At 37.0% G+C, this 12,052-nt stretch overlaps 1 protein-coding gene, 1 long non-coding RNA gene and 1 pseudogene across 2 annotated transcripts in view; 1 reads left to right on the top strand and 2 right to left on the bottom strand.

The window, feature by feature from the left end:
• The window catches only part of LOC107779045 (sodium/hydrogen exchanger 1), a 175,000-nt gene that overhangs the window by 150,372 nt on the left and 12,576 nt on the right, over positions 1-12,052 (bottom strand). The gene's annotated exons all lie outside the window — the stretch shown is intronic.
• LOC142171457 (sodium/hydrogen exchanger 1-like) overlaps positions 1-12,052 on the bottom strand; it is a 41,790-nt pseudogene that overhangs the window by 18,133 nt on the left and 11,605 nt on the right.
• Positions 5,236-12,013, top strand: LOC142171493 (uncharacterized). Its single transcript, XR_012701029.1, has 2 exons — positions 5,236-10,817; positions 11,534-12,013. It is a non-coding gene; the product is annotated as an uncharacterized LOC142171493 (long non-coding RNA).

Consider the following 12,052-nt stretch of genomic DNA (forward strand, 5'->3'; position numbering starts at 1 on the left):
CCCAGTTCTTCATAAGAGAACTAAGCACATAGATGTTAGGCATCACTTTTTGAGGGATAACTATGAAAAGGGTTTGATAATTGTAGAGTTTTGTGCTACTGACAAGCAAATAACTGGCATCTTCACAAAATCCCTAAGTAGAGATCACTTTGAATGAAACAGGTTAGAATTAGGGATGATTAAGATCACCTAAAATGACCAGCTCAAAATTCACAATTTAAAAACAAATGGAAAAACAATTGGTTAGAAAATCTGTAAATTATGTATATAATTAGATTAAATTTTGCTCATTCGCATACTTTCAATGGTATACTCTTGTAACATATGCTAAAATGACTCATTAATCTCTAATGATATTTTCTCTATTTTGGCAAATTTAGACTTACACAAGAGAATTCTCAGTGAAGAACCTAGTTCATCAAGATCACTCGGTATATTTTCTACACTCTCCATAATTTAAAATGAGAATATTTGGATCATGAGCAGAGTCCTACTTAATTCCAAACTCTTTTGGACTTATCCGTTACAAGTGAACCAGTTCCGTTTAAAAGACTCCTAACTGAATTGAATTACCTAGATTCTAGGGATAGACTCCAATGTCTGTTCAAACCTGAAATTCAGTTTGATTAGACTTCTAAAAGTCTGAAAAACTACTTTTACCCATTAATTACCTCTCTTTATATTGATCAACATTATTGCTTTCTTCACGTAATTACTTTTTCAAGCCGTCAAACTCTCTTCAGCTTTTCTAATCTTCCAAACACAATCTACTTCTCTTTTCTTCCAGAACGAAGCACAAAAATGGCCAACACTCTTGAAAACCCTTCATTCTCACCCAAGGAAATGACACCCACACCATCTATCACACCTTCAGCCATACCTCTGTCTAAGAAAGGAGGAAATAAGATGTTTGCTCGCAAAACTGTGGCAAAGAGCGCATTATCCAAGAAATTAGATAAATAATTGAAGGATAGCCAGGTCCAGGAACCTCAGAAATCTGAAGACTTATTTAAATCTGCTACTGAGGGGGAAGAAACGGTTTCTTCTTAAACTGAACAGGTATCTTCTGGCCCTAAAGTTACTCCTGAGACAATTTCTGAAGTTGATACAAATTTGAAGAATAGGTTTGTGCTGGTAAGGTCTATACCAGGTGTTAAAACTACTGAGTCTGCAGAAGTTGGTGGTAAAAATAAAAAGAAAAACAAAAGAGATCAAGGGAGTTAGGAGTGTTGTGAGTGGAAAGGGTAAAAGAGTGGTTGATCCTTCACCCACTCCTGTAAGTTTAACCAAAGACACATGTGCAATATTTGTTTGGGAAGAAAAATCTGGTGGAGTAGACGAGAGTGTACAGAAAATAGGGGAAAGTGGGTCTGGCGAAGCTGCTAAAGGGCTTGTTCAACTTGGAAAAAATAGAGATGAACCTGGTTCATCTGTAGAGAAAACCCTCGCAGACCTACTGAAGAAAGTGAGTGAGAGATATAATCCAAAGAAGAAAGGAAGTTCAAAAGTCTAAAACCCCTGGCACTGCTAGGGCAAACAAGAAAAGAAAGGTTGCCCCTTCTGTTACTCTTGAAATTCCTCCCATAAGAGGAAGAGCCATAAGAAGTTAGCTAAAGCAGAATGAGGCAAAACTGCAGAAAGCCTTAGAAGAAAGTAGAAGAAAAGCAGTTGCTAAGGGAAAGAAGAAGATGGATGAGCCTGTTGAGGCTGTTGATATTGATGAGATGGACCTGGTCCTTCGAGGTGAAGAAGACACTGAAGAAGTGGAGGTTCTGAATCCCAAAGCCAAGAAAGCCAAGACTTCCACTAAGAAGTCTGTTTCAGAGTCAAAGTCTGCTGAACCATCCACCATGGCAAAAAGAATAAGGTCTGCTGTGAAGTCAAAACAAGTGAAAAATGTTGAAGAAAAGGAATGGAGTGGAGAGGAAGAAGATGATTCAAAGCATGTTTCCAGTGTTTTTATTTCTTTTTATGCTTTGTGGTTAGAATCTTATCAATCATCAAAGAAATTCACTGTCTTTTGCTCTAACTGTTTGTTTATATTTCTTTGATGGTTAATATCCTTAGCTTGACCTATGCTGATTAATCCACGATCGCATTTGAAGTAGCCTAGTGTCCATGAGTAAGTTTAATATCTAGTTATCTTACATATTTATGCAAATTTTTGATGGTGCTAAAAGGGGGAAAAAGGTCGTGCTTTACACTTTGAACAGTGATGTTTATAACCTAATGTACCTGGTCCTTGATGATAAGTGATAAAAAGGGAAAATATTTCTAACATTGTGTCGATGTTGAGCTAAGTTGAAACAGGAACTAAGCTTATGAAAAAGAACTGAGTTTGTCATCATCAAAAAGGGCAAATTTGTTGGCCCAAGTGAAGGTTAGTTTTGAAGATTGACAAAGGAAGCTCAGGCATGTACCGGGTTCATCCCTTGTATACATAGACACGGGCATATTTGAGCATGTGGGATGCACGTGAAGGAGATAAGCTTAACTTGGTATAATTGATATCTCCTGATCGAAAAGGTTGAATAATTGATAAGGAGAAGGACTCCTTAATCAAAGAGAACACTATCCAAGATAATGGAGGAGTTAGAAGTTGAGATCGACTAGAACTCTTCCACCAAGGAAGAGTAGCATTAGAACTCTAGTTATTTTCTACTCTACTAACTCTATAAATCGCAAGATGTTCTCATTCTACAGGCATGCACAAAAGCAGAAGTTAAACGTGAATTGAAAGCAAAATAGCAAGGCATTTTGCAAGCAATTCGTGTGTGATTCAAGTGTGTAAACCTGAAGCTACATGAACCAGATAGAAGAACCAGCTCCAAGTGTCTACCTTTTATTCTAATTCAATTGTAGTAGGTGTTTTCATATTGTACCTTTCAGCTTTATCTAGAGGCAATTGTAATAAGTACTTAGAGTATTCAAGTTAGAGTTAACTTGAAGTTGCCGCAACAGTTAAAGGTTGTTTGCCACAACGGGATTAAAGTTAATCCTAGGTTTACAAAAGTGTTTTGTAAATGCAGTTTTTCGCTCAGTGATTTAGTGAAAAAGTTTGGAAAAATCCTACTAGAAAGTAGGTCGTGATTTTTTCACCTTTTGCGCTAGGTTTTTTTTTACGTAAAATACTTATATTTTTTACTTTCTGTATTTACTGTTTCAGTAATAGTAGGTTAAGGAACACATAGAAGAACCCGATCCTTCTATAATCAGTTTAGGCAAAAATTAGGTACCACACAAATCACCCCTTCTGTGTAATATTGATGTTAAAAACATTAAGTAAGAAACACATATATAGCTGCTTTGACAAGTTCCTAAAGAAGGATAACATTTGAATCCAAGTTATAGAGAGACTCTGAATAAGTGATTAACCCGAGTAAACTTACCTTGTTGTCACTTTAGAATTGTCGATCACATTATGCCAGGTATAGTGTGACATGACAATACCACAGAAAAATACTGTAAGGATACCATTCAAGTCAAACAGCTGAAAAGTAAGAATAATTGCATGATCAATAATCACACAAACTACGAAGAGTGGAGATAATAAGTATTAAGGTGTTCCCATCGTACAGAAACTTACTTCTGCCATCACATATGAAAGGTAAGCCATGAGAATCATGAGAGCAACTTCACGATCCGTTGAGTGCCTGCAAGTGGAAAGGGCGGCTTCTAGAGTCACAAATACAGAACACTTATAAATACCCATATTGATATCTGACGAAAACATTTTAAGAAGCCAAATATTTCACAGGGACTACGTGGGACACTTAACCCTCATGAGATAAAGGACGGCAATAACTGGGGGAACCAAATATTTCACAGGGACTACAGATTACTAAGGCAGGTAAACTTCAAGGATAGCACTGATTACACTGAGTTTATCATAGTAGGAATAAACCATAAATAAGAAAAAGGATTGCTGTTAAGAGCCAATAAGTCAAAGAGAAAACTCTTATATTAGCTTATGACATTCAAGAAGTCCGTCCTTGAAATAAATTTACAGTCAAATATCTCTATAACAATATCCCTATATGACAACACTTCGCTATAACATTCAAAAATATTTAGAACAAACGAGGATGTTATAAAGATATTTGACTTTATTACGAAGGAAAAATTGTCCAAGCTTTCCAATCACTTCATTTTTTTTCTGTTTTGACACGTAAGCAAAAGACTTGAACGGTGATATGGGTTGAACAAAATCAGATTAATTAATAACTCGCCAAAAGACATACAGTAATAAACTAAATAATTAAGGGCAGCCCGGTGCACTAATCTTCCGCTATGTGCGAGGTCCGGAGAAGGGTCGGATCACAAGAGTTTATTATACACAGTCTTACCCTACATTTTTACAAGAGGTTATTTGCATGGCTCGAACCCGTGACTTCCAAAAGCTCCTCTTCTAATAAACTAAATACTTAATCATACTATATCATGCTATATTATAGGTATAAATACTCAAACTAAAAACTGAAAGAGTAAAATAACCCTATAAAGCTGAGTGAATATAATACCCTTCAATATAATATTACTTCAAATGCAATTTTGTATAAAAATGTCAATATACATTCTACCAAAATTAATAAAACAGAAAATATTTATTTAATAGAAATAAACTCAAACATGGAAGCCCTTTGACCTTCACCATTAAAAGTAAATTTATTAAATACTAAATACTTAATAGGTACGTGAATGTGATTAATTGAAAACTCTATTAAATGATAAATTACAACTACACGTTAATTGAAAAGTTCTTTACATCTTAGCTTTAACTTTTTCTCCTTTTATCTTCCACCATATCCTTTGTATATCCTTTCTATCATTTTGTAAAGTGTATAAGGTTAGATCACTAATTATCCAATGGTTATATAATTGTCCTCATAAAAACAAAAATGTTATGAAATATATATATATCATTCAAGTCGTGAAAATCTTTTGTAAAAAATACAGGGTAAGACTGTGTACAATAGACCTTTTTGGTCCCGCCCTTTCCCGAACTCCCACGCATAGTAGAAGCTTAGTGCATCAGACTGCCTCTTTTAGTAGGATACTTTTTACTATCTATCTATATATATATATATATATATATATAAAGCTGGGAATAGGAAAGGTGATGTGACACCTTCCTATGCCCAGCATTTGTATTTATCTCTTCTCTCCTTTTTTTCCTGACATATTTTCCTATTTTTCTTCCTATTTCTCTTCATTAAAAATAAAACTCAACAGACGCTTCTTTAATGTTTCCTCACCAACAGTCGGCTCTTTAGTCTCCTAACCATAACTGCCCCTTTCTTCTTCCTTTCTTTCGCTTGCCACGATTATGTCTTGAATTAAGCTTAGTAGTAGAGGTACATATGTCCTACTATGTTCAGTTTAGTCCCTATCTTTATTTTTTTATTTTTACAATTAAGTTCCATTAAATTCCTCCCAGTAGGGATACGTGGTAGTCAATGGTGTAATAGGTTGTTACATTAGAATTCAATGCTGGATTCCTATTTACCTGGCATATGTACGCATTTTATATATATCAGAAATATTATCCAATTTTCTCTCTATCTTCTTCTTCTTCTTTCCCTCTCCTTCCATATTCTACTTCTTCACGACTGAGCTTGTTTATAGCCCAGCTCGTGACATTGGTATCAGAGCCATTCGATTATCACAGATAACGATGGCTGACACTGAAAAATTCAAGGGCCTCGAAGAAGGTATGAAAAAACTCGAAACCCAGCTGGAATCCATGGCTACGGAGAATGCGAGGCATTTTGAATCACTGGAATCTAGTCAAAATCAGTTTTCCTCTAAGCTAAGGGAAACACAAGAGACGAATCGGAGGCTAGAACTAATTATTTCTCAGCTCGATGCCTTGAAGAGAACAAAAATTGTTGCTTCTCCCAAATCCATGGCGTCTTCAACTCAAGGACCACTGATAATGCGAGAATCTGGGCAAACTTAGAATACTCAAGCTTAGGTAACACCGATTTCAACTCCAACTAGCTATCCTGTAGGCAGGGGTTTCACTTTTCCTTCATTAAGGGCCACCCCAAACACACCTCAAATACCTACTACTATTTTCACATCCTTATCATTTCCAGTCCCAACACAACTACAAACACCATTCAATTGACAACTACAAATGTACCAACAACTATCCCTCCTTTACTTCCTTTACCAAACACTGCACCAGCCATAAACACAGACCCTCAGTCACAACCCTTTAAAGCCAAGATAAACTTTTCGGAGTTCAATGGTGTTAACCCCAGGGGATGGATTCGTAAATATGAGCATTTTTTTTAAATTTATCATATCCCTGAACAGAGTAAAATGAGATATGTGGTTGTGCACGTGAAAGACAAGGCAGATATATGATTTGATAGCTATATCCTAGAGAAGAAGGGGACTAACTGGCCCTTGTTTTGCGCAGAATTTTGTATGAGGTTTGGGAGTGTGAGGTCCATTGATATTGTGGACGAATTTAACAATCTTAATCAAAGAGGTAGTGTGGAAAGATATCGGGAGAAGTTCGAAGAGAAGAAATTATACACGTTGTTGGTAAATCCCCTCTTGAATGATATTCATTTTATTTCTAGCTATATCAGTGGCCTTAAACCCGAATTAAAACCTCTAGTAGGACTAGCAAATCCCATTTGCCTAATGGATGCATTTGACTTAGCTAAGTCTAATGAAGCCTCTTTTAAAGCCCTCCTTAGATCCACCACTCCCAGAATAACCTATATTCCAAAAAATCCCCAACCTACTTCCAAAGCCATTATACCCTATCAAGGAACCACTACCCAGAACCCAAATAATAGAGACTTAGTTCCCAAACCCAGAGTTCCCTTCAAACCAAACCAACTTTCTGATATAGCAAGAGGTAAAGGCCTTTGTTATAGATGTCTAGTGAAATACCACCCTGACTACCAGTGTAAACCTAAAACATTGAATGTTATTGCTTGGGAAGGGGTAGAACCAGATAGACAGGTGCAAGCTATTCAGGAAGAAGGGGAAGGCAGTGGAAGTAAAAATGAGGTGGAAACAGAGGAGATTCCTGAAGAGGAGCAGGGTGAGATATAATTATGTGTTTCTATGGGAGTGACAAGTTCTTCCTCTAAAACTATAATTTTGATTGACATTGGTTCTACTCACAGTTTTGTGAATCCAAAAATAGTCAAGGTCCTTAGATTAGAAGCAATACCTAGTTATGCTTCAATGAAAGTGAAATTAGCTAATGTAGAATATATGTACAGTAGGGCCATCTGCCGTAACTTTTGTTGGAAGATGCAAGAGGAACCCTTCTGTTTTGATGTACGGCTACTACAAGTAGGAGGGTGTGACCTAGTTTTGGTCATGGATTGGTTAGACTTGGTTTCCCCTGTGTTGCTGCATACTAGACCCCTCAGTATATCGTTTTTTAGAGGTGACAATTGGGTTACACCGCTGAGTCATCAAGAAGATCCTAAACTGGTCACAACAGAAGGGGACGAATTGGAGAAAGTGTTTCTCAAGAATTCTGGGGGCACTGTGGTTGTTATCTGCATCCTCAATACTGCCCATGTGTCCACTAATGAAGCAGGACTTTCTAAAGAAGTCACTAAGTTGTTGCAGCTATATCAGGACATCTTCGAAGAGCCTAAAGGATTGCCACCTTCTAGGCCTTGTGATCATTCTATACTATTGGTACCTGGGACTCAACCCTTTAATTTAAGGCCCTATATGTATTCATTTGATCAAAAGAATGCCATTGAAAACATAGTTGGAGAGATAGTGAAATCTTAAACAGTGGTTCCCAACCACTCCTGTTTTGCTTCTCTAGCATTACTTGTGAGGAAGAAAGATAATACTTGGAGGCTTTGTATGGAGTATAGAAGATTAAATTCTCTAAATGTGCAGAAAAAATACCCTATCCCCATGGTAGAATACCTCTTGTATGAGCTCAATGGATCAAAGATATTCTCAAAGGTGGATCTTAAATCTGGATATCATCAAGTCATAATGAGATTTGATGATGAGCATAAAACTACATTCCGGACTCACCATGGTCTCTGGCAATTTAGGGTGATGACTTTTGGCCTCACTAATGCCCCTGCAATATTTCAATCCCTTATGCATCGAGTCTTTACCTTATCTCAGAAAGTTCATACTGGTATTCTTCGATGACATTCTAATATATAGTTTGTCTGTGGAGGATCATCTGAAACACTTGCAAGTTGTGCTGCAGCTATTAAGGAAAAACTAGCTCTTTGCAAAAAGATCAAAATGTACCTTTGTTCAGGATAGAATCGAGTATTTAGGACATGTGATTACTGGTAATGGGGTTGTTACTGATTCTGGCAAGGTAGCTGTAATGTTAGAGTGGCCTCAGCCAAAAACTATTAAGGAATTGAGAGGATTCCTTGGTCTTAAAGGTTACTACATAAAGTTTATAAGAAATTATGCTCAGCTCAGTAAACCTCTTACTTCCCTACATAAGAAAGGAGCATTTGAATGGAGTGAAGAAGCAACTGAGGCATTCCAAAAATTGAAGAAAGTAGTGACTTCTACTCCTCTACTAGCACTACCGGACTTCAGCAAACCTTTCATAGTTGAAGTAGATGCATGTGGTACTGGAGTGGGTGTTGTACTTTTGCAAAATAAGCAACCAGTGGCTTACTTAAGTCAGGTTTTGAGCAAGAAGCATCAAGGCCTATCAACTTATGAAAAAGAGTTGATAGCCTTATTAATGGCAGTCGATAAATGGAGACACTACCTACATCCAAACCACTTCATCATTAGAACTGATCACTTCAGTCTCAAGTTCCTTAAAGACCAAAAGATCACGACCTCTCTTCAGCACAAAGGACTGACAAATCTGATGGGCCTTAGCTATGAGATACATTACAAGAAGGGTACTGAGAACACTATGGCCGATGCACTCTCTAGGATGCATAATGTTGGTGCTGAGTGTTGTGTCATCTCTCAAATTCAGCCAAAATGGGTGGAAGAGTTCATCAATAGTTATTATGGAGACCAGAAAGTAACCCAAATCATGACTCAGGTGCTTGTGGATCCTGCTGCAGTAGCCAATGTGATCCTAAAAAATGGATTGTTGAAGTATAAAGGCAAGGTATGGGTAGGAAATGGTACTCAACTGAGATAATAATTGGTGCAACACATTCACTCCACAGGTCCAAGAGGTCATTTTGGAGTCACTGCTACTATGCAAAGGATTAAGGTCATTTTCTATTGGCCTTCTCTGCTAGCTGACGTAAAAAGGGTGGTTCTAGAATGTGATGTTTGTCAAAGGTGTAAGTGAGAGCATGTAGCTTATCCGAGGCTACTACAACCATCGCCACTTACTTCTAGACCATGGGAGCATATAATCATGAATTTCATTGAAGGTCTCCCTAAGTCTGAAGGGAAGAATACAATCTTCGTTATTGTGGACAGGTTCAGCAAATATGCACATTTCTTATCTCTTTCTCATCCTTTTACTATTGTAAAAGTTGCTAGATTATTCATGGACAATATCTATAAGTTGTATGGGTTGCCTACTAGTATTGTGAGTGACAGGGACAAAATATTCTTGAGCTTGTTTTGGAAGGAGTTGTTTAAGGGGTTGAAGACAAAGTTGAAATTCAGTCTTGCCTATCACCCTCAATCAGATGGGCAATCTGAGAGGGTGAATCAATGTGTGGAGAACTATCTGAGATGCATGAGTGGGCACAAACCCAAATATTGGCACAAATGGTTGTCTCTAACTGAGTATTGGTATAATTCCAATTACCATGCAGCTACTCAATCAACCCTTTTCAAGATTTTATATGGATATGACCCTCCTCAACTCTCTTTTGAGCTGGTGACACAGTCGAAAGTAGCTGAAGCTGATCAATGGTTGTAGGAAAGGAATATAATGACCAAGATTCTGAAGGTAAATATAGAGAAGGCACAACAAAGAATGAAGTTTTATGCTAACAAGAAAAGGACTGAAAGGGAGCTAGAAGTTGGAGATTGGTTTTTCCTCAAGCTTCAACCTTATAGACAGACTATTGTGGCTATAAGGTATTTCGTGAATCTAACATCCAAGTATTATGGCACTTATCAAGTGATTAAGAAAATCAGTCCTGTTGCATATGAGCTTCAATTGCGTGCTTCTGCTAAAATTCACCATATTTCTCACATCTCAGCTGAAGAAGAAAATAGGGTCTCATGTTATTCCATCCATTGATCCTCCAGTCTCTGCTGCAGATGGCCAGCCTTTAGTAGAGCCAATAGCAATCTTGGATAGAAGAATGATAAAAAAAGGAAATGATACAGTTGTGCATGTCTTGATACAATAGGCAAATTTACTTCCTGAAGAGGCCACTTGGGAAGATTATAGTTTCATTCAGTCGCAATTTCTAAATTTTAATGAACCTTGAGGACAAGGTTCCTTAAAGGAAGATGGATTGTTTTGAATTAAGCTTAGTAGTAGAGGTCCATAAGTCTTACTATGTTCAGTTTAGTCCCTATCTTTATTTTCTTGTTTTTACAATTAAGTTCCATTAAATTCCTCCCAGTAGGGACACGTGGTAGTCAATGGTGTAATAGGTTGTTACATTAGAATTCAATGTTGGATTCCTATTTAGCTGGCATATGTACACATTTTACATATATCAGAAATATTATCCAATTTTCTCTCTATCTTATTCTTCTTTCCCTCTCCTTCCCTATTCTGCTTCTTCACGACTGAGCTTGTTTATAGCTCAGCTCGTGACAGATTTTAACGTGAAACTTCATTAATCCTAATAATTGGAGTACGATTTAGGGCTTCTTCTCTTCCACTTTTTCCTTTCGAGGTAAGTTTCCAACGCCTTGCTTTTCCTCTTCTCCCTTCCCATCACAAAGGTAAAATTCTTCTTTTCCTCTTCAGTATTTTTTAATTTGATTCCTGCTTCGTTTCTTTCTCCTACTCGCCAGAGGTAACCCTCTTTCTGATTTTATTAATTTTTTTATCTCTCATATTTTGTTTTCGTACTGTATCTTTGTATTGAATTACTAATTATTACTTGACTTTAGTCTTTAAGGTCGACTTCCTCTTCTTTCTCCTCTTTCTGGTTTTGGAAATTGTAGTTTGTTCATGTTTGGTTGGTATTCAATTATCTCCGTATACACTATTCTTGCTTTTTGTTTGATTTTTAATCGTTGTAGCACTGAACTTTGCATATTTTGGTGCAACGGTCAAATATTTGAAAAAACCTCTATATATGTGCAAATTGTTGCCAATTTCTTAAGTGTCTATTAAGATTGTTATTGCAAATTAGCGACGTAGATGTAGATGCGCATTCTCTGAATAGGAATCTTAGGAATTTTAAAGGAAATTACCAAATTTGTGTAATTACGCACCAACTTGTGTATATAGAATTATGGTCATAGTAAGACTCGTATGACAGCTGATGGTAGGCTATAATTACGTATTTTAGTCGCTTATTGTACTCTAATTTATTGTAATTTAATTGTGCTTGAGCTTTAATCGCTAGTGTTTTGCACTAATTGCGTGTTTTATGCCTTGTAGGAGTGATTTCGAGCTATGTAAATATTACAGAATGAATTCGAGCTATTTGGAGCTTCTAAGTCTGAGTAAAAGCCCAAAGAATTAAGCCGGAATCGCGTTCGGGGGTCGAGAACCACGTTTGGATATCAAAAAGCAAGGAAAAAGATGGCTTTAAGAAAAACCCGTAGCTACGGCGCGTGACGCACCGCGGCTGCCCAAAAATGTTGTTGCCTCAATTTTGCATGCTCCCTGATAAACTCCACTACCACACCGCATGGCGCATCGCCCCATGCGGTGTGCCTGTGCAATATTTACAGAGTCGGAATCCTATTTCGCATAGGAAAAGTTATTTTTGTCTGGGCCGACCCTACTTGATATAAATACATGTAAAAACGTTATTAGGAGAACTTATTGACACACCTTAGACCTAATGAGACTATTTTGGAGAGGATAAGATGTCGTGAGCAAGGATATCTCAGATTTTTTCATCTTTTCTTAGTATTTTCAATTATCTAACACTTATGAATTTGTTTGATACTA

This window comes from Nicotiana tabacum, chromosome 17 (assembly GCF_000715075.1).
Source record: "Nicotiana tabacum cultivar K326 chromosome 17, ASM71507v2, whole genome shotgun sequence".
Classification (NCBI taxonomy): Eukaryota; Viridiplantae; Streptophyta; class Magnoliopsida; order Solanales; family Solanaceae; genus Nicotiana; species Nicotiana tabacum.